Below are 24,894 nucleotides of genomic sequence, written 5' to 3' on the forward strand. Positions count from 1 at the left end.
ACCCTTAATCTCACTAATGAGTGAAATACTAAGGTCGATACTTTAGTGAATTTGCTTCCCAGTTGTTTTCTCTTTTCAAAGGCATTTGCGTAGATGTAAATATATTAAACTGTAGGGGGGGAAACTCTTCCCTTCTTCCCTTCTAGGTTTTTTGACTGGTCTAATAATTAAATTGACATAAAATGGATTAACAGGAGAGAAACATATTTAATTTCCTACGGTAGGGGAGCCCATAGAATTCTGAGACTCCAAGAAGTCACCAAAGCAGGCAACTTTTATACCTTCTAGACAAGGAAACCGGTAAGTTTGTGAAGAATTGGAGAAACAAAGGGGTTTGGCCTTGGGCTAGCAAATTAGTGAGAGTAACAAGGTTTGTTTATACAGCCTTCCAGGTGGTGAATTTCCTGTCTCCGCAATAAGGATGCCTTTTATCCACCTGGTGGGGGGCAGGGTACCTTCACATGCTTTTGGGGGGACCAAGGAAGGTCAGAGTGTCTTTTTTTTGCACAGGCTGTTTCTTAAGTAACTTTAATTGAAAATAATCAGTATGCCAAGTGGCATATTTTGGGGGTGGCATCTTCTGCTTCCTTTTGGGGGTGGCATCTTCTGCTTCCCTTCAACATCTACATACATTCGTCGGATCATTCAGCACATAATGCTTTGGAGCTTGCTTTTTTTCATTTAAGACACCGTGAATGTCTTTCCATGTCTAAAAGTATCTATTACCATATCCGTTTTAATTCTTGTGTTGTACCGATGTCTTATAAACTTAACCTATCCTCTGTTTTTGGCCACTTAACTTGCTTCTGGTGCTTTGAGGTCATAAATAATATTGCAGCAATTTTTCCTTTCACGATTCTTTCCGTTCCTTTCCTTTTTTCCTAATGAGGCTAGTTCCTGGAGCAAATGATAGCAATAGCTGTCGGGCCCACTGTATGTTTCCACCCGCGCATTATTTGCAAGGTTTTTGGTAGGAATTGCTAAACAGCCCACCAGGAAGATTGTTCAATTTACATTCTTATGGGGGGGGGTAATCTTTTTTTTTTTTTTTTTTAAGTCCTTGCCAAAAGGACAATTTCATGGGTGGAGGTGGAGGATGTCGGAAGTGATCTCATTCTGCTGAAAACTGTGCGCCCCAGTTTTAGGCTTTTCCTGAATTGCCTGTTTGCTGTAATGTTCTTCACACTTGAACAATCACCTGGAGAAGAGAAGGTGAAACTAACCTACTGGCAAAAAAAAATCGCCCCACAACGAGGAAGGTGCCTCTGCTTGAGTCATTTCCGCCAAGCCGGAACACAGAGCAAGTCACTTCGGACCTCGGAGGGCATTTTATAGACAGCCCCGCGTCCCAGCTCCCGTCGATTCTTGGAACTCCCACCACCGTAGTCCCGGCAGCCCAACCCCAGCGGGCAGCGCGTCCCGTGTCGGGGACGCTGGGTTCTCTGTGCACCCAAAGGAACCGACTGTACGAGGCTTGGAAGGGCCGGCCTCCAGAGCCGAGGTGACCCAGCCTGCCGGGCAGGGCTGAGTGGCTGGGCGCAGCACGTGACGCTCGCAGCCTGGCTCTTGGCTGGGGGGTAGTGTGGGCCCGCCCCCCGCGCCTGAAGGCTGAAATCGACTTCTGCCTCTGGCAGGAAAATGAGCTTGTCAGTTTCTGTCTCTAGCGGACCCTCAACCCAGTGGAGCAGGGGATTTCGGTAGCATTTAAATTTTATATCTCAGGAATCTGAAAGCAAAAGGTAAGTTGCTTATCACTCAGAAAAATAAATAAGAGGAAGGACCTGGAATACCGTACGGCCACTCTGTTGATTTTTAAAATCGAGTTGAAACTAATCGATCGCTGGGCGAGACAAGGGCCATTATTTAGCCCCAAATTAGAGGCTGACCTTCTGAACAGAAATTTGGTTAATCAGGAGGGGATGGTGGTAAAAGGGCCCGGGGTTAAATATAGAAGGACATGAAAGCTTCCGGAATAAATAGCAAGTAAGTAACCCTGGCCTGCTTGTGAAACAACCCATTTCACATCTCTTTCAGGGGCGCCAGCGAAGGGAATGTTAAAATTGCAATTTAAACTGAAACGAAAGGAAACTAATCTATATGAAACTGGAATACAAATAAAAACAGTTCCTGCTTTTGCTCTTTCACATTTCAAAAACGTTTATGTGGTTTGGCAAGAAAGTTGATATCTTCACAGTTTAAGCCTGAAATATGCCATTTCAAATTTACGAAATGATCACAGTTGGAATTTTCTAAGTCCCTCTAGGCAAGGCTGTTTCAGTTGTGAATGAGAAATATTGACATTGTACATATTTTCTGTAATAGATGACTCACTTCCGCAGAATGTGGTAAAAATTAGAAAACGTATAATAATGAGTTATTGCGAATTAACTTTCATGTCTGAGAGATCAAATTCTTTGCCAGAGGATTTAAGAAAACAGACACAGGTACAACCATGCTCATGCAATAGCGCTTTACTTTAAACAGTCAAATGTTCAAGTAAGAAGTATAACTATGTGGTGTCACTGTTGTTTTCTTCGGCAAAAACACGTTGATATTGGAATGCAGGTACTGAGAGTAATTAAAAGCATTATTCATCAGTGTAATTAGTATTACATTCCACAATGAATATGCTTCAAATTAATGTATTTGATATACGGTTTGAAACATGGACCCTCTATGCAAAATATGTATATGCACTCTGTATTTTAACTGTCATTTTGATTTGCACAAAATAGATTTATTTATTTAGTTCTCCATCGCATTTGATAAAGACTTTTTAAAAATAAAAAGCTAAATTATTTCCTTTCATTACTAATCCCCTTATTGAAATCCTATTACCCGCGTGGAGCCTGGAGTCATTTGGGTCTCCCCTTCTGTGTGCTGTTTGTTTCCCACAGTTCGTGGAAGGCTAGGCCAGCCGCCCACACCAAACACACCGCCCTGAAAGGAGGCCAGAGCGAGGCTTCCCGGGCACTCGCTCCTCACCTCCAGGGACTTCCAGGGTCTTCCCCCCCGCCCCTCCCCTCCTCGCCCCGAGGGCGTCACGTGGCGGCGTGGGCCCGCCTCCCGGTGACGTCAGCGCGTTCGCAGCCGTTGCGCCGAAGAAACGATGCTCTAGGATGCGGTGCAGGTGGGCGACCGGCCTGCGCCATGCGGCACTGCAGGTAAGGGACTCTTCAGCAGGCGCCCCTGCAGCCCGTCGGCGCCCCAGGAAGCGAAAGTGGGGTTTCTGGCTGCTGCGGCTGCTGCAGGCAGCAGGCAGCAGGGGGGCGCGGAGGGCGGCTGCTGCAGGCTCACGCGTGACTTGGGTCTTGGCAGGCGCACCCTGGGAAAGTGGGCAGGGGCCAGACTGAAAGACCCGGGCCTCTTTCACAGGAGGGGAAAAAACATCAGGAATGATCACAGTACACGCATTGTAAGGAGAGAGAGGGGCTTGTCAAAGGTAACTGTTTACCGACGGTCATTGTGCTTCTTAAATAATGACGCGTTGACTGATTCTCCTTACGGGGGTTTGTCCTCAGTAGTCAGCCTGATTTCTTTCAAAGGCAAGCTGCTGCTTTGCTTGAAATGGAATGGAAACTTCTTGGTTAGCATTTGAAGAGCTAGATGTGCGGTCTAAATTGTTTGGCATTATTTTGCAAGGTTCCAGCATTTAAAGGGGTATGTCAGAAATGTGTTTGTTTTCTCCAGGTGTTTTAAATAGATGAAAAAATAACAGTAGCCAGTAAAATAAAATAAAGCTTCCAATGTGCGTGTAGGAGAGTGCAAAGCAGCTACATCTGTTCAGAACAAAAAGGTCTTTAGAAGGGAGTGGAGCTGGAAATGAACCCCAAAAGCCATGAATTTCCAGTGTTCTTTTTGATTCCATTGCTAAATAATTTGCTTGCTGAAAGAAGGGGCTTGATGACGCAGTGGCAGATGGAGGGGCGTCAGCTGACTTCAATTTTAGCAGGACGGGGTGGGATTTTAATGGACGCTTTTGAGAGTTCAGGCCTGTGTTTACATTCCTTTCTCTGGTTCACATACGACCCGAGGCCAGGACATGTGTGGGTACCTTAGGAGGAGAATGTGGCGTTCTTTCGTGTAAAACGTGACCCCTGTGGAAGCCGTGGTATCACTGAATTGTATTGGAACTCACACCATGAATCATTTGACCCATGCAGCAACTGTGGGAGGACCTGTAAAACAATGCTATTTTCGTTGGTAATTCAATAAGGCATTTCTTTCAGCGTTTGGACACCCTGATGCGTTGCTGCAGTAATTCCGTAATTAATTTACTGCAGTTTTCTTCATTTGGTTCAGGTTGGCTATTAGAGTGCAGATCTTCAGGTCCCTACCTTCCCTTCTCCCCCAGCCCACCCCTAGACAGACAGAGCAGATGATAGACAGATGTAGTAGAGACGTGACTCCACTTGTGGCTTTGGGACTGTGGAACCTGGGACAAGTCACTTTGTGTCTTTGGGACTCAGTTTTCTTGCCCCCAGAGTCACCAAGGAATTTATACCAGGGTTTCTCAGCCTTGGCACTATTGACGTTTGGGGCTGGATGAATCTGTTGTGGGCGCCGTCCTGTGCTCTGGAGGACGTTTGTTTAGCTGCGTCCCTGACCTCCGCCCACTAGATGCCAGTAGCCCCCTCCCCCCAAGTTGTGACAATGAAAAATGTCTCCAGACCCTGCCACTTGTTCCCTCGTGGCGCTCCATTGCCCCTGGTTGAGAACACTGATTTGGATGATCTTGAAATGTTCTTCTGGCTCTGGTATTCTAGAATTCATTTTCCTATGATTTGTTTCATGCTGAGCCCTTGGTCAGAGATCCGATTCCCTTTCCTGATGTTGTCAATGCGAAGACTTTTTTATGCTCTGGGGTTCCAGAAGTAGCTTCAGTCAAAGAGGGGAGGCCTGTTTTGTGTGCCAGTCGTAGCTGGGAAGCTAGCTTGCCAGAGTGTCAGGGAAAGAGGGAAAGACACAAGCACTAGATCAGCGTGTTTGGAACTGGGGTAGCCCAGACTCCCCATCCTTATCTGCAGAAGTGGGAGTAGAAGGACCTGTGTGGAGGCGTCGAAAGGAGGGAGTGAGATAACGGGGGTGCTGGTGCCCGTTGTGGCCGCCACGGTCATGCGCTTTACGCTCCAGTGCAGGACTGGCCGCTAAAGGTCTGGCTCTGACACTTCAGAGAGCGGCTTTGCTGCATCACTTCACCTCTTGGAGCCGTTGCCGAAAATGTAAATGGGGCTACTGTACTTGCTGGTCCTGCTTCTTTGGTTTTTGGGGGGATCAGATGGACGTAAGAGGGTCAGCAAGCTGGAAACTCCCGGGAGACAGGAAGCGGTGATGGCAGTGGCATTGCAAGGCGTGGGCCATGTGTAGTGGGTTTGGGGGAGGGAGCTTATAATGATCAGAAAAATTATCCTTGTCCCCCCACGGGCCTGGGACTGTGGTGTGCCCCTCCCCCAATACCCTTGCCCTCAGCTCGTTCTCTCTGCCTCTTCCTGGCCCCATAAAAATTGCTCTCCTTGGGGAGGGTTGGTCTTTAGTGAGAAAGAGCCAGTGTGCAGAGGCCAGGGCACAGGCAGCCTCCTTTGTCCACTTCCAGCCATTTTCTTTACAGGTGGCACCCACAGCCAGCCAGGTAGCTTGTCCCCAGAATGGCTTGGCACCCTAGGTGGGTCACTGGGCGCTGTCTCTGCACCCAGTCAGTGATGTGAAAGAAAATGAAAAAAGAGGAGGGCTTCCCTGGTGGCGCAGTGGTTTAGAATCCGCCTGCCAATGCAGGGGACACGGGTTCAAGCCCTGGTCCGGGAAGATCCCACAGGCCGCGGAGCCACTAAGCCCGTGCGCCACAGCTACTGAGCCTGTGCTCTAGGGCCCACGAGCCACAACTACTGAGCCTGCATGCCACAACTACTGAAGCCCGCACGCCTAGAGCCCGTGCTCTGCAACAAGAGAAGCCACTGCAGTGAGAAGCCTGCGCACCGCAATGAAGAGTAGCCCCCGCTCGCCGCAACTAGAGAAAGGCCCCGCGCAGCAAGGAAGACCTAATGCAGCCAAAAATAAATAAATAAAATAAATAAGTTAAAAAAGAAAATGGAGGAGGCTTCTCCATCAAATGAGACTTCAGAGATGGGATCACTGTCCTAGGCAGCTCTGCTGCTGTGACAGCACCGCAGGCTGGCTGGCTTACCAACAAGAGACGTTTATTTCTCACAGCTCTGGAGGCTGGAAGTCTGAGATCAGGGTGCTGGCGTGGTTGGGTTCTGGTGAGGGCTCTCTTCTGGATTGCAAACGACTGCCTTCTCCTTGTGTCCTCACGTGGTGGGAAGAGAGCAAGCTAGCTCTCTGGCCTCTTCTTATAAGGGCACTAGTCGCATGGTGAGGGCTCCATCTTCATAACTTAATCACCTCCCAAAGGCCCCACCTCCTAATACCATCACATTGGGGATTAGGATTTCAATATATGAATTCTGGGGGGGATACATTCAGTCCATGACAATAACCAAATGTAACTTGTGCCCTTGATTGGATCCTGGCCTGAACAAACATCGGTAATAGGCTTTGGGGACACCTGGGTTATTTTTATGTGCCTGCCTTCTCGATCATGCGAGGAAACGATTGTAAGTTTGATTAGGTGCCATAATCTTGTGGTGTGGTGGGCACCCAGCTCAGCCACTCGTCATTCCTGACACAGAAGCAGTGAGATGAGACATGCTTGTTTCCTGCTGCCATGTTTCAGGGTAATTTGTTACACAGCAGTAGGTAACTAACACGTGTATATGTACAGGAGTCTTATTTTTCAGTGATGCATGCTGAAGTAGTTAGGGGTGAAGTGTCATGAGAGCAATAAGTTACTTTTAAAATTTTTGGGTTTTTTTTTTTAACATTTTTGGAGATCGTTTTAATGTATGGCTGAATAGAAGACAGATGAATTCTCAACCCTGCTTCTGCATTCAGTCTGTTGCAGTATCACATGTCATGTAGCCTCTGGAAAATTCCACTGTACACTCATGAGAGAATGAGAATGGAAAAAGGCAAATAAAAGTTTACAATTATCATAAGGATGTTTTTGACAGCATGGACCCCCTTAAAGGGCCTTGGGGACCTCAGGGTGTCCCCAGACCACACTTTGAGAACCACAATAATTTACTTTTAAATGGTTCAGTTGAATGGAGAGAGAGCGAGAAGAGGCAAATACAGTCAAATAGGAACACTGGTTGAATCTGATTGGTGTTATTCATTGGACTCTTCTCCATCATGTGCTGTGTATTTGAAAATGTGCACAATAGAAAGTTAGAAAGAAGGTAGAAAAGAAATGTAGACTCTTGGACATGTGAGGGGTTCTGATTGAGATCTGAGGGTGAAGCCCACGGGCAGCATTTTTAACCTGAGCTCCAGGTGCCCTTGACCGCACGAACCTGAGGCCCCAGGGGAGACCTGCTGGCCCGGAGGTTCCCAGCTTACCCAGCAGCCCTCCAGCCCTGCACCCTCCCAAACCAGACCCAGGGGGATTAGTTAGTGGTGAGGAGGGTGGGTGTATGAGCCCTCTGCAAATTCTGGCGTGTGGGCTGCGGGAAAGGCCTTATTATCAAACGCTTGCTTGACTGTATTGTCAGGGGCTGGCCAGAGATAAGTTGTCCTTTCTAAGGGCAGGGCTGGTTTCCTTTCTAGAGAGTGATAAGTATTTTTTGAATGACTTGTTTTCCATCGAAATAGTAATAGATGCGTTTTGGGAGGATTTCACGCAGGATAAAGGTTATGGAAAGAAAACAAAGTCTCTTTCCCATTCCCGGTCCCCCATCCCACTTCCAAAGGCAACCACTGATAACTGTCTTATATACTGTTTCAGAAAATGTCTATGCAAATACATCCATCTATAGAATGTATATAGCACTTTCCTTTTTCTTTTTTCTTCACTAGGATGTAATTTACATGGAATGAAGTGCGTGGATCTTAATTCAGTTGGTTTTGACCAACTGAAGAGAACATTCTTGGTACTCCCAGAGGGCCTCATCTTGCCCTCCTTTAGTCAAATCCTCTGGCTGGAGGGTACCACCATGCTGATTTCTGTCAGCACAGTTTACTTTCGCCTGTTCTTGAACTTCATATACCTGGAGTCCTATGATCTGTACACTCTTATGTCTGGCTTCTGCACTGGGCATGATTGTGAGATTCATCCGTGTTGTGTCATGTAGCACTGATTCATTCATTCATTCCATTTTCTTGTGAAAGTACTTGGGAGAGTAATATACTTGATAGACTCCTGCTGTTTGGAAGCTGTTGTACATACATCAGCTTGCTCACAGCATGTTCCAGAGTGTGGACGGTGTGGAAGTTTACTTAACCAGTCCCCTCTTGATGGGTGTGTGGATTCCTCAAGCTTTTGTAACCAATGCTTATGGTATTACGCCAATGTAAAAATGCCAAACAGGAGAAGACCTCTGGGATTATTTAAATGCATAGAATTTAGATGTTGGAAGCTAGCTAGCTTCAAAAATCAAAGCGACCCTTATATTTTACATATGACCAAGAGAGGCCCTGAGAAGTCAGGTGACTTGCCCAAGGTCACGTGACCAGTAGCGACAGAGTTGGGGAACCACCCAGGTCCCCAGACGCCTTGTACAGAATGTTCTTTTTTGCACTATAGGCTGTGTGAGGGAAGGAACTGTGTGTGCTTTGTTCACCACTGTCAACCCAGCACATAGTACGTGGCAGAGTAAGTGCTCATTAAATATTCGTTGGATGAAAAATTAAGTGAAATGTTAGTACCCTGAGAAAAGACCACCGATGTCCTGAGAACTGCAAAGGCGTTTCCATGAGACGTGAGCCTCGATATTCATTCATTCATTCACTCCCTCATTTACTTCTTTGTTCAGCCAGTATCTGTTGGGTCCCTGCCGTGTGTCTAGGCCAGGGTTTCTCGCCCTGGGCACTGTGGGCTCTCGGGCTGGATGATTCTCTGTGGGGGGCTGTGCTGTGCACGGTAGGATGTTCAGCGGCGTCCCCGGCCTCCACCCGCTCGATGTGGGTTGCACCCACTGCCCCGTCCCCCACTTGTGACGGCTGAACTCCAGACATTGACAAGTGTTCCCTGGTGGGCAAAATTACCCCCGCTTGAGACCTACCCATCTAGGCACTGGGGTTTACCGTGGAACCAAATGGCCAAGGTTCGTGCCTCGGTGGAAGTGACATTGAAGTCGAGGAAAGAGAAGATAACTGTATTTGATAGGTTGTGTTGTCGCATGAAATATAGCGGGAGGCGGAGAGTGGGCAGTGGTGGATTCAGAACCCTGGTTAGGGCGGTCACGGAGGCCCCTCTGGGGGCCCACACGTGACCAGGGACTGAGGGGGAGCCACGTGAACATCGAGGGGGCAGAGAGCTCTGGCTGAGGGAACAGCCAGTGCAAAGGCCCTGAGGCGAGGCAGCAAGGAGGTGGGCGTGTCCAGAGAAGAACCACCCAGAGAAGCGTGGTGGGAGAGGTGCTTGGAAGGGTGGCTGGGCGGACCCTGTGGGGACTCGGCAGGAGTGGCACCAACCCTGGTGACTGTAGGTGTGATGGCAAGCCACTGGGTGCTCTTGGGTGGGAGAGTGACACTTCGGGACTTGTGTTCGAACGGATGGCTCTGGCTGCGGTAAGGAGAAAAGTCAGAGGTGGGTGAGAGAGAAAGCAGGGTGGCCGGCGAGGAGGTCGGGACGGTGGCCACGTGAGCGGTGACCTGGGTGGCCAGGTGAGCTGCAGCTTAGAGGACCGTGCCCTTAACCAGTTTAGCAGCCGTGTCGTGCTTGGAGCCAGGCGGGCCTTGGTCGTCAGAGGAGCGCGTGCGGTCAGGTGGCACTGTGAGTGTGTGGCGACAGCGCCGCGAGGTGGAGGCCGCCTGCAGCGCCTCTCAGGACAGTGTCACCAGTGACGGGCGGCGGTTCGCAGGGACAGCACAGGCGACAGCTCTTGCATTCCACAGATGACACTGGAAAGGCTCCCCTTCCGGCCTCCTGGTGTGGATGAAGTCGCTCGAGCTTTCTCGCGGGCCCTCGAGCCCGCCGCCTGCCTCTTTCCCTGTGGACGGGCTGTTCTCTGCCTGGAGGGCTACGCCACCCCCGTGCTGGCCAGCCTGGGTCGCCCACGGTCCACTGTCGCCGAGTCCTCCCGTGCAGGTCCTTGTGCCGGTCCTGAGAGCAGGCAGCTGGCCGTCGGTTGGACTGATGGAGGTTTGAGACCAGAGCCTTCCCCGTTGGAGGTGACTGTCCCCCTCCTGGGGTCCCGTGCGGGGAGAGCCCTGCGGGCTAGGCCGGGCCCTCGACCCCCCGAGGACGCTGCCGGGCCTGCTCCCACCAGCGGCAGCGCTGACCCGGGGGTGGGGGTGGGGTTTGGCCGGAGGGAGCGTGACACAGACACGCCGAGTTCTGTTAATCCCCTCGGGAGGTCTGGTCCTTGCCCTGGTGCCCGGGGACCTGCTGACTCATTTCTCGTGGCTGCTGTTGCTGCCCCTGGGCTCGCCCCGCACTTTTTACCGCGCCTCTGGGGGTGGCCGGAGCTTACCTCCTGCCGGGATCTTAGCCTCCCTTCTGGGTTGCGATGGTCAGTGTAAAATTTATTGTTTCCATCCACCGGAGCCCTTGGAGGTGCTGGTTGGGTTCGGACGAGAGGGGCCACCGCAACGGTCCCAGACACATTATTTTCCTCTTAGCTCCGTCAGGCCTCCCACCAGCCCCCCTTTTGCCCAAAACATAGGCGTCGACTGACATTTCAGCCCTCACCTTGGTAACGGCGCTGGAATACGGTTAAGCCACCCCGTGGCCGTGTTCCCGCTGTGGCCTTGCTCGGAGGACACTGCGAAGGACACCTCGAGGCTGCCTTGGAGGACTCGGTGCATTTAACCTTCACGGACATGCTGCTTGCGAGCGTCTGTGACGTTGTTTCCATCCCCGAGGGGGAGTAGCCCACATGAGCAGGAAGTAGCTGGTTGCCGAGGAAGGTGGTCTGCAGAGGTCCCAGGAGAGGGAGGGACACGGCGGCGTTTCTCACCAGCATCGCCTTCAGCCGCTGTCATGGGCTGATATTGTGTCTGTCAGAGCGCACGTGGTGAAGTCCTAACCCGTAGTGCCTCAGGATGCGACCTTACTGGGAGATGAGAGCTTTGTAGAGGTAATCCACTTAGAACGAGGTCCTGAGGGTGGCCGTGTTCCAGTGTGACTGGGGCCTTTATAAGAAGAGGGGTTGTCTGCACAGACAGATGCAGGGCGAAGAGGGTGTGAAGGGGCGTGGGGAGAAGACGGCCGTCCGCCAGCCAGGGAGAGAGGCCTGGGACGGATGCTGCCCTCACAGCCCCCAAGGAACCAACCCCGCTGTCACCTGGATCTCAGGCTTCTGGCCTCCGGCATTGGGAGACAAGAAGTTTCTGCCGTTGGAGCCACCCGGCCTGTGGGGCTTGCCAGGGCAACGCTGGTGAACGAATCCAGCGGTGTTTGCCGGGGCACACGAGCCATCGCCCACCCGGGAGGTTGGACAGTAACCCAGCAGCCTTTACTTGAGCGCTTTCCGCGCAGTTTAGGAGAAGCTTGGCGAGCAGTGCCCTCTCGGTGGAAGCAGGTAGCTCTTGGGTCCCGAGAGGAACGAGGCCTGTTCAGTCCTCTCACGACCCAAGAGGAAGGGTCCTCGGGCCCCGGTGGGAATCTGGCTCCCCGCTCACTGTCTGTGGGACTTGGGCTTGAGACCTAACCTCGCCTCTACCTCAGCTTACTGATCTGTAACGTGGGCCTGAGGGTGACGGCATTTACTTCACAGAGTGTCAGGAGCCCTGGTGACTGATACGTGTGACGCGCTTAGGACGGGAGCCCTATCCAGAGTCGTTGTTGTTATTATTACTGTGCGGAAGTTCTCCATCCTTGGCCCCGGGTGCCGGGAACGCGGAGACCTCATGGCCGTCTCCCTGCCCTCTGGGGAGGGGGGCGGGATGTGAGAACACTGAGTCCATTGTGTCACCGGAGGTCATGTGCAGTTGGCCTCAGCCCCTTCCCAACACGCAGGCTGTGTTCCGAAAGGGGACAAATAGCCGCGCAGCCCTGGGGCCACAGGAACCGTGCCACGGAGGGCGGCCGCGCCCTGCCCCAGCTCGCCAGCCTTGGGGGGCAGAAGGGGTGCGGGGAGGGCTGGGTGCTGGGCAGGGGCCAAGGGGGAAGCAGGAGGGGGAGGTAGAAGTGACCCTCCCGCTCTGTGCCCGCTCCAGGCAACATTTTGAAGCTGACAAACTTTAATTCTCACGTCTCTTTCTGTGCATCCTGCGGCTTGAGCTTTCTTGTCTTGGGGACGCCGGAGGGTGCCGTGGCCCTCGGCCTCTCGCCACGTGGCCACCAGGGGGCTCCTCTCAGTGTCGGCGCCGCTGGGTCTAACCCCCCCGGGGAGCGCCGTGCGGTGGCTGGAGGGTTGGCTAGAGGGGGTGGATGAAGCGTGGCCCGTCACCCGCCTAAAGGTGTCTGCATCTTGAAAGAGAGACTCCATCATCTCAAGTGAATTTGAAGTTGGTGGGGTTTCAGGTGAGATGGAGAGGGGAGGGGAGAAGCTTTGACTAGTGGGGGAACCGGCCTCCAGGACGGGCCCGATGACTGCCTCCTGTGTTCATGGCCAAGTGCAGCCTCTCCCACACTGAGTCCCTCAGGGCTGACTGTGCCCCCGGCGGGGCACGCTGGAAGGGGCGGCGTGTGACTCGCAAGGCTAGGTCATAGAGACTGCTGCTTCCACCTCGCTCCTGTGGAGCACTTGTTCTAGAGGAAGCTGACTGCCGTGTCCCGAGGACGCTCAAGCAGTCCCGTGGAGGCGCAGGGTGCAGTGGAACCGAGCCCTCGCGCCAACAGCCAGCACTGACTTGCCTTCAGATGCCTGCGGCCCTGGGCGACAACCTCCTGAGAGACCTCGAGTCAGAAAGACCCAGCCAAGCTGCTCCTGAATCCCCAACCCATAGATACTGTGTAAGATTATATGTTTATTATTTTAAGCTGCTGAGTTCTGAGCTAGTTTGTTATGTAGCATTCTAGATAATACACGTGGGGAGGAGAGGAGCTCCATGCACGGTTTAGGTTATTGATTGTAAGTTAGGGCATATTGATGATGAGCTTCAGTGTATTGATTTTAAGTAAATGGACAGCTGCGTATATTTCAGGAAAATGTCTACTTCCCTGTTGATCTTCATAGCCTGGAGACTTCAGTCTCCACTAGCCCCCAAACGCCAGTGGGGTTTGGATGTCTGCTGTCACTTCAGGCACCCAGCATTGCCAGTCTGGGATGTCACTTTCTTTGGGAGCATCTCCCCTTTTCTCCCTGCACCAGTGAAACGTGCTCCGGCCTGTAATGCAGCTTGGAGCCCATGTCATGGTGGGTTTGCCAACCCCAGTGCCTTTGCTCGGTCAGAGGGTTCAGACTTTGGACCTGAATTATTTCAGTGGGAGATCAGTTTTTCTAGGTAGGTATTTTAAAAGAGAAAGAAAGTAGTTCACAGGCGCTTGAGAGAAGTGTTGCAGCATGCCAACTAAAAAATCTAACTTTTGTACAGTGAGGCGGAGAGATTTAATTCTAGTTGATGGGTCTTTTGGGGTGCCTTGAGTAATAAATCTTTTATTGAAATATATGTGCAGAAAAGTGTGTAAAGTGTAAGTGTACAGCTTGATGAATTTTCACAAAGTGATCACACCTGGGTAACCAGTGCCCAGATCAAGAAACAGGAAGTGGGACTTCCCTGGTGGCACGGTGGTTAAGACTCAGTGCTCCCAATGCAGGGGGCCCGGGTTCGATCCCTGGTCAGGGAACTAGATCCCACATACCTGCTGCAACTAAGAGTTCACACGCTGCAACTAAGGAGCCCACGTGCTGCAACTAAGGAGCTGGCGAGCTGCAACTAAGACCCGGCACAACTAACTAACTAACTAACTAACTAAATAAATAAATATTAAAAAAAAAAAAAAAGATAAAACGTGACCAGCCACCAGAAGCCACCCCCATGTCCCTTCTGGTCACTCCTCAGCCCAAGGGTAACTGCTGTCCTGATTAACTCCACACATTCGGTTTGCGTGTTTGGAGCTTTGTTTTAATGGACTCGTGTGTTCCTGTGTCTGGCCTTCCCTTGACATTGGGTTTGCGAATTTCATCCTTGTCAGTGTACGTAGTGGTAGGTTGTTCATCCTTGTGGTTGTGTCTAATCGCATTGTTTTCTCTGTATATAGGTATCTTTTTTTCTCTTGCTGCTTTTAAGATATCCTCCTTTTCACTGGGTTTAGCAATTTGATTATGCCACTCAGTGTGGTTTTATTCTGTTATTTATTTGGGTGCTTGGGGTGTATTGATTCGCTGAGCTTCTTGTATCTGTGGGCTTGTAGTCTCGTAGTTTAAATCCTGTAGAACGGGATTTCCTAGAGCAAAAGTTCTGGGCCACAAATGAAAACGTATTTCAGAGAAATTTCTTGAGAGAACTTAAAGGGAGTTTTAAACCAATTTCCCTCTCACCTCCTGCACTTGGGTAAGAAATGTGAAGTAGGGTTTGGCTCATCCGGCTGCTAAAGGGACTGCCAAGTCTTGGTGCTCCCCCCCTTCCCGCTGTGATGGGTCCAAAGTCCACTTCTTTGGGCTCCCAAGATTCTGGGTCAGATGCCTGTGGTTGGGCGTCAGCCAGGATGTTGGCCGGCTGCACCGAGGAAGAGATCTGTCTATATTTGTCAGCCCAGCTTTTTTCCTGGGTGAAAAGTAATAAGGGAAGAATCAGGATGAATCGAGCAGTTAAAGAAACCCCCTGCACCTAGGAGGGGAAAGCAAGGCATGCCCTTGAGACTTGCGTTGCTACAGAGGATAAAACTGCGGACCATGGTGCATGTGAAAGGCGATGCAGTCAAAGAGACGTGTCCCAACCTCTCATTTTCACGTCTAGTGACTTGAGTATGGTTTTTGTATTCTTTTTGTCCTGTGTATACTCACAGGTAAGCTATCTTTCTTGTACGTATTTTTTTTTTAAAAATTTATTTATTTATTTATTTTTGGCTGTGTTGGGTCTTCGTTTCTGTGCGAGGGCTTTCTCTAGTCGTGGCAAGCGGGGGCCACTCTTCATCGCGGTGCGCGGGCCTCTCACTATCGCGGCCTCTCTTGTTGCGGAGCACAGGCTCCAGATGCGCAGGCTCAGTAGCTGTGGCTCACGGGCCCAGTTGCTCCGCGGCATGTGGGATCTTCCCAGACCAGGGCTCGAACCCGTGTCCCCTGCATTGGCAGGCAGATTCTCAACCACTGCGCCACCAGGGAGGCCCTCTTATATGTATTTTTGAGCGTGCCTGTGCAGTGATGTCCCAAGCGTTAAGCTGACTGCTTCATAGAGTTTTCTATCTCTAGATGGATGTAATTTTGTTTGTTTTTTAAAAAAATGTTTATTTAAATGTAGTTGATTTACAACGTTGTGTTAGTTTCAGGCGTACAGCAAAGTGATTCAGTTATACGTATATACGTAAATATATGTATTCTTTTTTTTGCATTCTCTTCCATTACAGGTTATTACAAGATATTGAGTAGCGTCCCCTGTGCTATACAGTAGGTTCTCGTGGGTTATCTACTTCATATTTTAATCCCAAACTCTTAATTTATCCCTCCCTCCCCCTTTCCCCTTTGGTAACTGTAAGTTTGTGTGCTGTGTCTGTGGGTCTATTTCTGTTTTGTAAGTAAGTTTGCGTGTATCATTTTTTAAGATTCCACATACAGGTGATATCATATGGTGTTTGTCTGTCTGACTTACTTCACTGAGTGTGATCATCTCTAGGTCTAGATGGATGTAGTTTTAGTAACGCTCCTTGTAGAGGAGAGATCGTGTATGCGGTGGGTGAAGCTTTTTAGGGTTAACGGATGTTGTAACTGTACAGCAGGCTCAGCAAACACTGCCTCAAAGGTGCAGACGGTAGATGGGGGTGAGTAACGCAGGCCTCTGCCCTGAGGAGCTCAGAGGCAGCAAGCTTTGAAACAGTGATTCCAGTTTATAAGTAAGATTGATATTCAAAACAGTAGTAATTAAAACACAACGGGAAGGATGCAGGGAAGGAAATGGAGTGGGGAATAGGAGGGGAATGAAGGGTTTACAAGGGCCCCTGGTTGTTAAAGCCCGGTCTGTGGGCCAACAACATCAACCTTCCTGGAAGCTTGTGAGAAATGCACATTCTTGGGCCTTGCCCCAGAGCTGCTGAAGCTCAGTGTCTGGGGCCGCCACCAGGACCGGGACCCAGCCCTCCCGATTTGCCAGGTCACCTGTTGCATTCAATAAAGTGTGTCAGGGAGTTTTCCTGCGTTCTTACACGGATGGCAGGTTTCACTTTGCCCATTAGTACAGTTTCTTGTAAGGGTCGTGCTTTGGTGTCATCCCTAAAATCTCTGCCTAGCCCTAGGTCATGACGATTTTGCCCATTTGTACAGGGCCATAAACATCACTCAGGGATTTATGCAGGCAAAGGCATCCCTGGCTGAAGAAAGAGAAAGTGGCCCGCGATGCCGCCTTCATTTGGGTTCTCTGAGAAGCGGACCCTGAGACGAGGATTCTGGTGCAGGGCGTTTCTTGGGTGCTGCAGGGACGCTGGGAGGGGCGACCGGGAGAAGAAGGCACCCGTTAGAGCCTGGGCTGTTAATGCAGCTCACCCTGTGGGCAGCCGGAGCTTAACTCCATGCTTTGGAAACTCTAGAAAATGACGCTTGCTGTGTCACGAGCTCCCCGAGTCACCTGTGGGTTCACTAGGAGGACTTAGGGGACCCAGTGTATAGTTGTCTTCACTGCTGTGACCTCCTATAATGGAAGGCTAGAAAGCAAAATCAGCAAAGGGAAAAGGCGACGGGGCAAAGGTCTGGAGGAAACCAGGCTCCGGCTCCCAGAGTCCTCTTCCCGTGGAGTCCCACAGGATGTGCTTCACTTTGCCCACAGTGAGCTGAGGCAGCACGGGGGACGCGCTCTCTACCCAGGAAGCTTGTTGGTCTCAGTGCCCAGATTTCTACTGCGGGCTGGTCCTGTAGGCACTCTGTCCAGCTCGTATCAAAATTCCAGACTCCCGGAAGGAGAGCAGAGGTTCGGCATGAGTCACAGTACTTGGACAACCAGTTTAGGTACCACGAGCCATTCTTATCAGTGCTGGGGATGGTGTCAACCCTCCTGGAATCCAAGTTCCCAGGTGCCAGCCGAGGGCCAGCCTTGCCAGCAGGCCTTTCTGAAGAGAGCAGTCTCTGGCCTGCAGTGCTAAGTCTTTTCTGCACAGGTACGAAACACAGGCCTTGAAATGATCCCGTTCAGGGGGCGAGGGAGTGGGAGTGTTTATGCACCAGTTCCTGAGGGTCATCGGTTAATACCTGCTCCCAATAATGCTCTTCAGGTGTGCCACACCAGCAGAGCCACCTTCCACGGGGCCTGGGGCAGTGACCTCAGGCGCAGAGATACAGTTGGGAATCAGCTGGAGCTCACTGGAAGGTTTTGAGGGATATGGGTGGGGCACTGGGAGCATCAGGTACAATAGTTATTCTAGAAATTGGGTGGGGACGACAGAGCCATGTGTCCAGGGCAGTTCACATGCATGTAGTCATGCGGCAGTATTACAACTGTGGGTGAAAAGACCAAGGTCAAGGCTTCCCTCTAACTTCCTTGGGGTGTGTCAGGGATGCCGGGTAGGAGGCACCGGGAGAGCCGTGGATGGGCACCTCCTCCCTGTGTCTGCCTGTTTCTTTCTCTTCTTCTGAAGAAGAGTATATTTATATGCATATATTTGTTCACTTGATGGAGTCCCATAAGTCCCTTAGTGTGTGTGTGTGTGTGAGTGTGAGTGTGTGAACGAGCATTGTGGAGGCAGAAGATACTGGTATGTTTAACAAATGTTTGCTATAGCCTCAAACATGCATGGCAAAAAAAATGTTTTCTCTTTATCCACACGAGCACATTGGGAGACCCATGTCTGTTGTGTAATTTGAAGCTAGCTGTGGATTTGTATTGGATTGCATTTTTGAAGCGTGTCATGGTGGTGTGTGCACAGAGATCCAGGGCATGAATAAAGGCAGGCCGGCGTCCCCTCGTTCATTTTAAGCTCCTGATTTCCTCCCCCGTCAGAGAACTGAGTGGATGGGGAGCTGGCCTGGCCGCCCTAGGAGGAGGGGCTGGGGGGAAAGGGTTTACACTGGCTCACACGGTCATGACGATGATTGTGGTAATGCAGCCCGCCCTCGAGTTGAGGTGTGACACTCTTCAAAGGCAGGAGCTCCAAGACTGCCCTCTTCCCCACCACCCCCCCTCCAGGATCACAATCTGCATTTTAATAAGACCCCAGGGGATTCATGGGCTCATCCCAGCCTGATTCAGGGTCTCACCTGAGAGGCTGCACTTTGAAAGCACCTGGGGAGCTTTAGAAGTGCTGATGCCTGGGCCCCCAGACCCGGATTTAACTACTCCGGGCTGGACCTGGGGTTGGGGGCCTTTGTGAAAGGCCCCAGGTGATTGGGCTGTGCAGCCAGGGCTGGGACTGGCCTGGGACCTGCTCACCGCGCCTCCTCAAAACTCTCCTTTCTCAGCCCTCAAGTCACCTGCCCTCCTGCCTGCCTCTGACCACAGCTTCTTTTTTAAAAATTTTAATTAATTAATTTGGCTGTGTTGGGTCTTTGCTGCTGCGTGCGTTTTCTCTAGTTGCGGCGAGTGGGGGCTACTCTTTGTTGCGGTGCGTGGGCTTCTCACTGCGGTGGCTTCTCTTGTTGCAGAGCACAGGCTCTAGGTGCGCGGGCTTCAGTAGTTGTGGCACGCAGGCTCAGTAGCTGTGGCTCGTGGGCTCCAGAGCGCAGGCCGAGTGGTTGTGGCACACGGGCTTAGTTGCTCTGCGGCATGTGGGATCTTCCAGGAGCAGGGCTCGAACCTGTGTCCCCTGCATTGGCAGGCAGATTCTCAACCACTGCACCCCCAGGGAAGCCCCTGACCACGGTTTCTTAATCTGCTTGGGCCGTGATTCTGTCTCTGGCCCCCAGTCCCGCCTGGCTCCCCGGGTTTCTTCTTTTCAGATTCTTTTCCCATATAGGCCATTAGAGAGCACTGAGTAGAGTTCCCTGTGCTCTACAGCAGGTTCTCACTAGCTGTCTGCTTTATATCTAGTAGGGTGTGTATATGTCAGTGCCCGTCTCCCAATTCACACCTCCCTCCTCCCTGGGTTTCTGACTTCAGCCCCGTCCCTTTTCCGTATTCAAAGTGTGGTCCGCAGACCGGCAGCAACAGCTTGTGAGAAATGCAGAGTCTCAGACCCTACCGTGGCCGTGCTGGGTCAGAATCCGCATTTTAGCCAGCTGCGCAGTGTGCCAGATGTGCGGGAAGGCGGGAGAGGCGCTGCTCCCGCTGTCAGGGCGCGGAGAACTGGTGGCGTTGGCGGGAGCCAGGGAACCGGCCGCAGGAACGGGAAGGCCCTTGCTTGCTCAGTTTCTCGGTGTCGCTCTTGACGTTGGCGCGGGCCGCTCTTTGCTGTGCGGCCGTCCTGCGCACTTGGGATGGTTATCGGCATCCCTGGCCGTACCCACTTGATGCCGGGAGCGCCCCCCGGCCTCCCCCGCAGTCGTGACAGCCGGGACTCTCTCCAGGCACCGCCAAGTGGCTGCCTAGGGACACAGTTGGCCCTGGTGGGTGCCACTGCTTCAAGCACAGCTTGCCTGCAGTGGAAGGCCACTCTGGGGAGAAATGACCTGTGAATCCACATGATTCAAAGGTCACCAGTTGACTCTGGGGCCCCCAAATATAACCCCCTGCAGGGAAGTGCCCAAAAGGCTCGTTTGGCCCAGTTTTGGATGAAGGCAGAATTTCTCCACCTCAGCGCTGTTGGCACTTGGCGCCGTCCTGGTCCCTGTCGGGTGCTGAGCAGCAACCCTGGCCTCCACCCACTAGATGCCAGCTGCACCCCTGTCCGAGGTGACAGAATGTGCCCAGTGACCCCTGGGGGCAGAATTGCCTGTTGGGAGCCCCTGGCCCGTCCCTCTTTGGTCCGTGTCGCCCGGTCTCATCCCCCCGCGGTAGACCCGCCGCAGAGGTGGCGGCTCCCAGGGTAGCCACTCCCCTGGAAGGAGGGTCCTCCTTTTCGCTGTCGTCCGCATGTGGCACTGCATGGGTCCCCTGCTCGCCCCGCAGCCAGTCTCTGTGCCTGGCGGTTGGAGACTGTCATTGGCCCGCCTGGGTCACGTGCCCACGGTGGGGCGGGGAAGCTTTGGTACCCAATGGAGGGGAGGGACGGTTCTGGGGGCGAGAATGGCCTGCTCTTGCACCCCTGTGCGGAGCTAAGTGCTCGGCTGCACTGCCATCTAGTCAGTGACCGGCTCATCTAGCAAATGCCAGGTGCCGGCGTTTCTCTGCCCATCTCCGGGCCGCCTCGGAGGGCGCTCAGCCCTTTCACAGGTGCGCAGCCCAGGCTCGGTGGGGCTGGCGAGGCACCCACATTGGCCTGCAGGGCCCAGGTGTCCTAACCCCCCATGCCCCCTTCAGTTTCTCCCCCTCCAGGCCTCCCTCCACGGGCCTGGCAGAGGGCTCTTTCAGGGCATTCTCTTCTTCTCCAAACGCTTCTGCATCTCAAAAGAAAGCGAGCGTTTTTAGACAGCCCCGAAGCCCCTGCCCATCGAACTGGAGCTTTCCTTCCCACCGTAGTCCCCTTCTGCCCAAACCTCCAGGACCGTGGAGAGTGGGGGAGGGCTTGTGCTCCAAAGAAAAATGACGCTACTATCGCCGGAAGACGGAACAGATGCGCTGGGCAAAAGCCACAAGTGAGAATCGTGCCTAAGAAGCTGCATTTCCTGATGGGCAGCCCGCATTTTCAAACACTTCTTCAAATTGCAAAGTATAGCAAACACGCCCCAAAGTGCATAACACCTAACTGTATGGCTTAATGGATCGAACACGAAGCCTCCGTGTCACCACCTAACGTATAATTTATAGGATGCCACGTAGATGGAATTACACGGTGTGGATTCTGACGCGTCTGGACTTCGGTCAGCAGGCTGTGTGAGACCCACCCATTGCAAGCAGACTTCGGGAAGCACTGGAGTCAGAGGGTGTGTAGAAGCCGAGAAGCCACTGAAGGTGACAGAGGAGTGGCCACGGTCCGGAGCGGGAATTGCCCTCGAGTTGCTCAGGGCACAGAGCCCAAGCCATGGGCTGTGGAGACAGGAGTTCCTGTGACCTGAGGCAGGAGTTGGGGCTAAAGGAGGCTGAGGGAAGGATGGCGGGTGAGGCAGGGCAGGGTACTGGTTGGAGCAGATGGAGAGGAGGCAGGCCCCGCCCGGTGGGCTCAGCTGCCCCAGGCAGCAGGGCTGCTCACACAGCACCCTCTGGTGGCCCAGTGGTGCAATGACACCCCTCTGAGCCCCAGGGAGCCCAGGCTGGTGGCCTTCAGAGGAGCGGCCAGCACCGAGGAGCTGGCGGCCAGCAGACGTCAGCCCTGAGTTTAGTGCCTGCTGTAATCCATGCAGGTTGCAAGAAAACTGACTTGTGATTGGTTGTTGGAGCTTCTGGAAAATCTGTAAGACATGAAGCTTTTTTCCGTATTTTTTTTTTAGTTGTCATCTCAGGCCTGGCTCTGAACTCAGTGTTCTCGAATCCTCTCCTCCTTGTGTCCCACTCCTTTCACGGTGTCTTGTGAGTATGTGTGACCTCTAGCCCTGATGGCCTTGACCACTTTGTCAAAGTGATGCTATGACCATATTTGTATTCACAAGCCAGGGGCATCTGGTGTCTTGAAGCATTAGGATAGCTAATTTGTTGGAGAAACTTTTCCGATGGTAGGATATCATAGAAACCTTGATGTGCATGTGTGTGTGTTAAGAACTACCTTTTATACCTCCAAAGCTTCCAGGTTGAAACGCCGCTCGGGAGGTCCTGTGGTTGCATTTCCGGGGTCCCATCCTTCCCTTCCAGAATCCTGTGCAGGGCGGCCGTGCCTCTTCATCTGTGTACGTTCCCAGCGGGTGGTGACGCTTGCTCTGCTCCTTGTGTTGGTAGGTGTGGCTTGAAGGCCTGCCGGTGGCTCTGGCACCGTGGACAAGGGCCTGGCAGGTGGCAGATGCCCCGTGACTGCTTGTGTCAAGTAGCGCCCAGCAGCCCCCGAGCGCGGCCTGTTTCTGTAGGTCACACGCCAGGGCACACAGGCACACGTCTTCTTTCCGCTCTGTCTGGGCAGTTGTGTGCTTCAACGACCGAAGGGCCGACTGGATGAATTGCGACCGAGACTGCATGGCCCTTGAGCTGAAAACATTTCCCATCTGGCCCTTTGTAGGAAACACTTGCCAAGCCCTGAATGGCAGTTAAGTTACTGCGAGGGCACAGGGAGGAGAAAGACGGCGAGGCCAGCATGCTGGAAGGGCTCACGGAGCCGGGAGGGGGTTTTGGTGGCAGTTTCCACCACGCCCACGCTGCCAGAGGAACCTGCTGGAACTCACCCTTGGGGTGACCAGCCTTCCTTGCTGATTGGAGACTTTCGGTTTTTTTTTTTTTTTTTTGGCTGCACTGTGCAGCTTGCAAGATCTTAGTTCCCTGACCAGGGATCGAACCCGGGCCCTCGGCAGTGAAAGCACAGAGTCCTAACCACTGGACCGCCGGGGAATTCCGAGACTTTTAATATTTTAATCTGAGTGATGACTTTCCATTCCATCTGCCCAGGTCATCTGGGGATTAGCTCGTAGTGTCATGGCTCCAAGTGGGAAACCAGCCAAATGTCCATCCACAGTAGAAGGGATAAACTCATGGGGGTCTGTTTCCACCACTGAATACTATAGAACAGGAAGAGGCAAAGGACATCATCCCGTGGGCCAAATCCAGCTCACTGCCTGAGCCAAAATGAGCTAAGAACGTCTTTTATATTTTTTTAATGATGGAAAGAAACTGAAGGAAGAATAATACTTTGTGACAGGTGAAGATTATTTGAAATTCAGACTTCATTGTCGATAAATCGAGTTTCATTGCCACATAGCCCCAGCCATTAATTTGTGTACTGTCTCTGGCTGCTTTTACGTGACAGTGGCAGAGTTGAGTAGTCCCGACAGAGGCCACGTGGCCCACAGAGCTACAACTATTTACTCTCTGGCCCTTAATAGAAAAAGTTCACTGTTGTAGAGCGTAGAGAATGAATGGACGGTAATTAGATACACTCAACAACATGGCTAGATCTTACAACACCATATAGAACAGAAGAAGCTGGAAACGAAAGATCCCATTTATATAAAGTTCAAAAACGGGCAAAATTAATCTGTGGTGTGAGGATAGTGATGCCCTTTCCGGGTGGGGTAGGGCCTGGAAGGGGCCATGAGGGAGCTTCTGGGGGCTGGTCACGTTCTGTTCTTGATCTGGGTGCTGGTGATGTGTGTGAGCTCACTTTGTGAAAATTTGTGGAGGTGTCCACTTAGGACTTTGGCCTTTTTATGGATAGATGTTTCTTTCAATAAAAAGCTTACTTGAGAAGTGATTTCAGTCTGGCAGCTCCTCAAAAGGTTAAACGTAGACTTACCATATGACCCAGTAATTCTACTCCTAGGTGTCTACCCAAGAGAACTGAAAATACATGTCTACGTGAAGACTGGAATGATCATAGCAGCATTAGTCACAATAGCCCCAAAGTGGAAACAGCCCATATGTCCGTCAGCTGATGAACGGACAAACACAACGTGGTACATCCACACAACGGAGTATTTTTCAGCCATAAAAAGGAGTGAAGCACTGATGCTCCAACATGGACAAACCTTGAAAACATTATAATAAGAGAAAGAAGCCAGACACAAAAGGCCGCATGTGATATGATTCCATTTCTGTGACGTGTCCAGAAGAGGCAAATCTGTAGAGAAGGAAAGTAGATGAGTGGTTACGAGGGGCTGGGCCAGGAGAGGGACTGCTGTGGGCATGGGGTTACTTTTAGAGGATGAAAATGTTCTGGAATTAGATAGTGCACCTCTGTGAGCCAGAAGGAAAAGGTCCCAAGATGACAGCCACCTCGCCCGCTCTTTCGTGCTGCCCTTCCAAGCACGGGTGACTTGAAGGTTGACAGGGGGAAGGCCTGACTTTTCCACCAGCTAATCCAGACCTGCCCCCAGATCCAGGCCAGATGAGTAACGCAGAGCAGTTTCCAGAATGTAGGTAAAATGAGGACGTTAGATTTGCTACTTCTGTTTACTAGAATAGCAGTTGCACGAAAAGCAGGGCAAGTTGGAAGACTGTAGATAACTCACTTCCTGGACTTGCCCTGTGGTTATGCCCAGGCCAGCCCCGACTTCCCTGGTCTCTGTTTCCCTCTGGCTGGATTGGAGGGAACAAGCATCTTCCTAGTAGCTACTGGTGCACATGTGTTTCCAGCAAGGAGAGGAGCGTGGACTCTTGGCTTCTTGCTGGTTACAAGATCCCCCTGCTTACCTGGGGCTTGCTTTTTCTATGTTTTTAATAATCTTTTCTGAGTTACACTTTTGGCTTCCCATTTCTAGCTGTTAAGGGCAGTAATGCTCACAGATATCACTATAGCTTTTGAGGATGTGAGATTACCACTCAGATGGTCTCAGTTTTGCCAGCAGTGAAGAGTATGTTGTTTTTTCACATGATTTTCTGCTCTGTAATGACTGATAGAAACGGCTGGCAGTGAAGACAGCTCTGAAATTTCTGGAAAGTTCCCGAGGCTTAACCAATATTCGTGCAGGGACAGAAAGTTTTGATGAATTAAAGATTGTTTGCTTGTCCCCGAGCGTGTGGAAGGGGCTGGTACTAAGTTTCAGTCTCTGTGTCATCTGCTCTGGGTGGAAAGCACCTGGGAAACAGTCCAGCCCAGGACTGTAGTTTTTGAGAGGAGGGCGGTGAGGGTCAGCGGGGGTCAGCGGAGGTCACACAGCCAGATGGGATTCACGCAAATTTCTCGGTTAGTGGTCTTTTCAC

General features: G+C 51.7%; 1 protein-coding gene across 4 annotated transcripts in view; it reads left to right on the forward strand.

The window, feature by feature from the left end:
• The first annotated feature begins 1,588 nt into the window (after positions 1 to 1,588).
• LOC309652881 (H(+)/Cl(-) exchange transporter 4) overlaps positions 1,589 to 24,894 on the forward strand; it is an 81,616-nt gene continuing 58,310 nt past the window's right edge. Inside the window, exon 1 of one of the 4 annotated variants that reach the window (XM_082447071.1) lies at positions 1,589 to 1,739. The gene's annotated coding sequence lies outside the window, so the exon portion shown is untranslated. Of the gene's footprint in view, positions 1,740 to 2,932; positions 3,165 to 12,750; positions 12,956 to 24,894 lie in introns of those variants that run through there. The other 3 variants (XM_082447073.1, XM_082447070.1, XM_082447072.1) reach the window with 3 other exon arrangements.

The sequence above is a fragment of the Balaenoptera physalus genome (genome assembly GCF_965194825.1).
Source record: "Balaenoptera physalus genome assembly, chromosome: X".
Classification (NCBI taxonomy): Eukaryota; Metazoa; Chordata; class Mammalia; order Artiodactyla; family Balaenopteridae; genus Balaenoptera; species Balaenoptera physalus.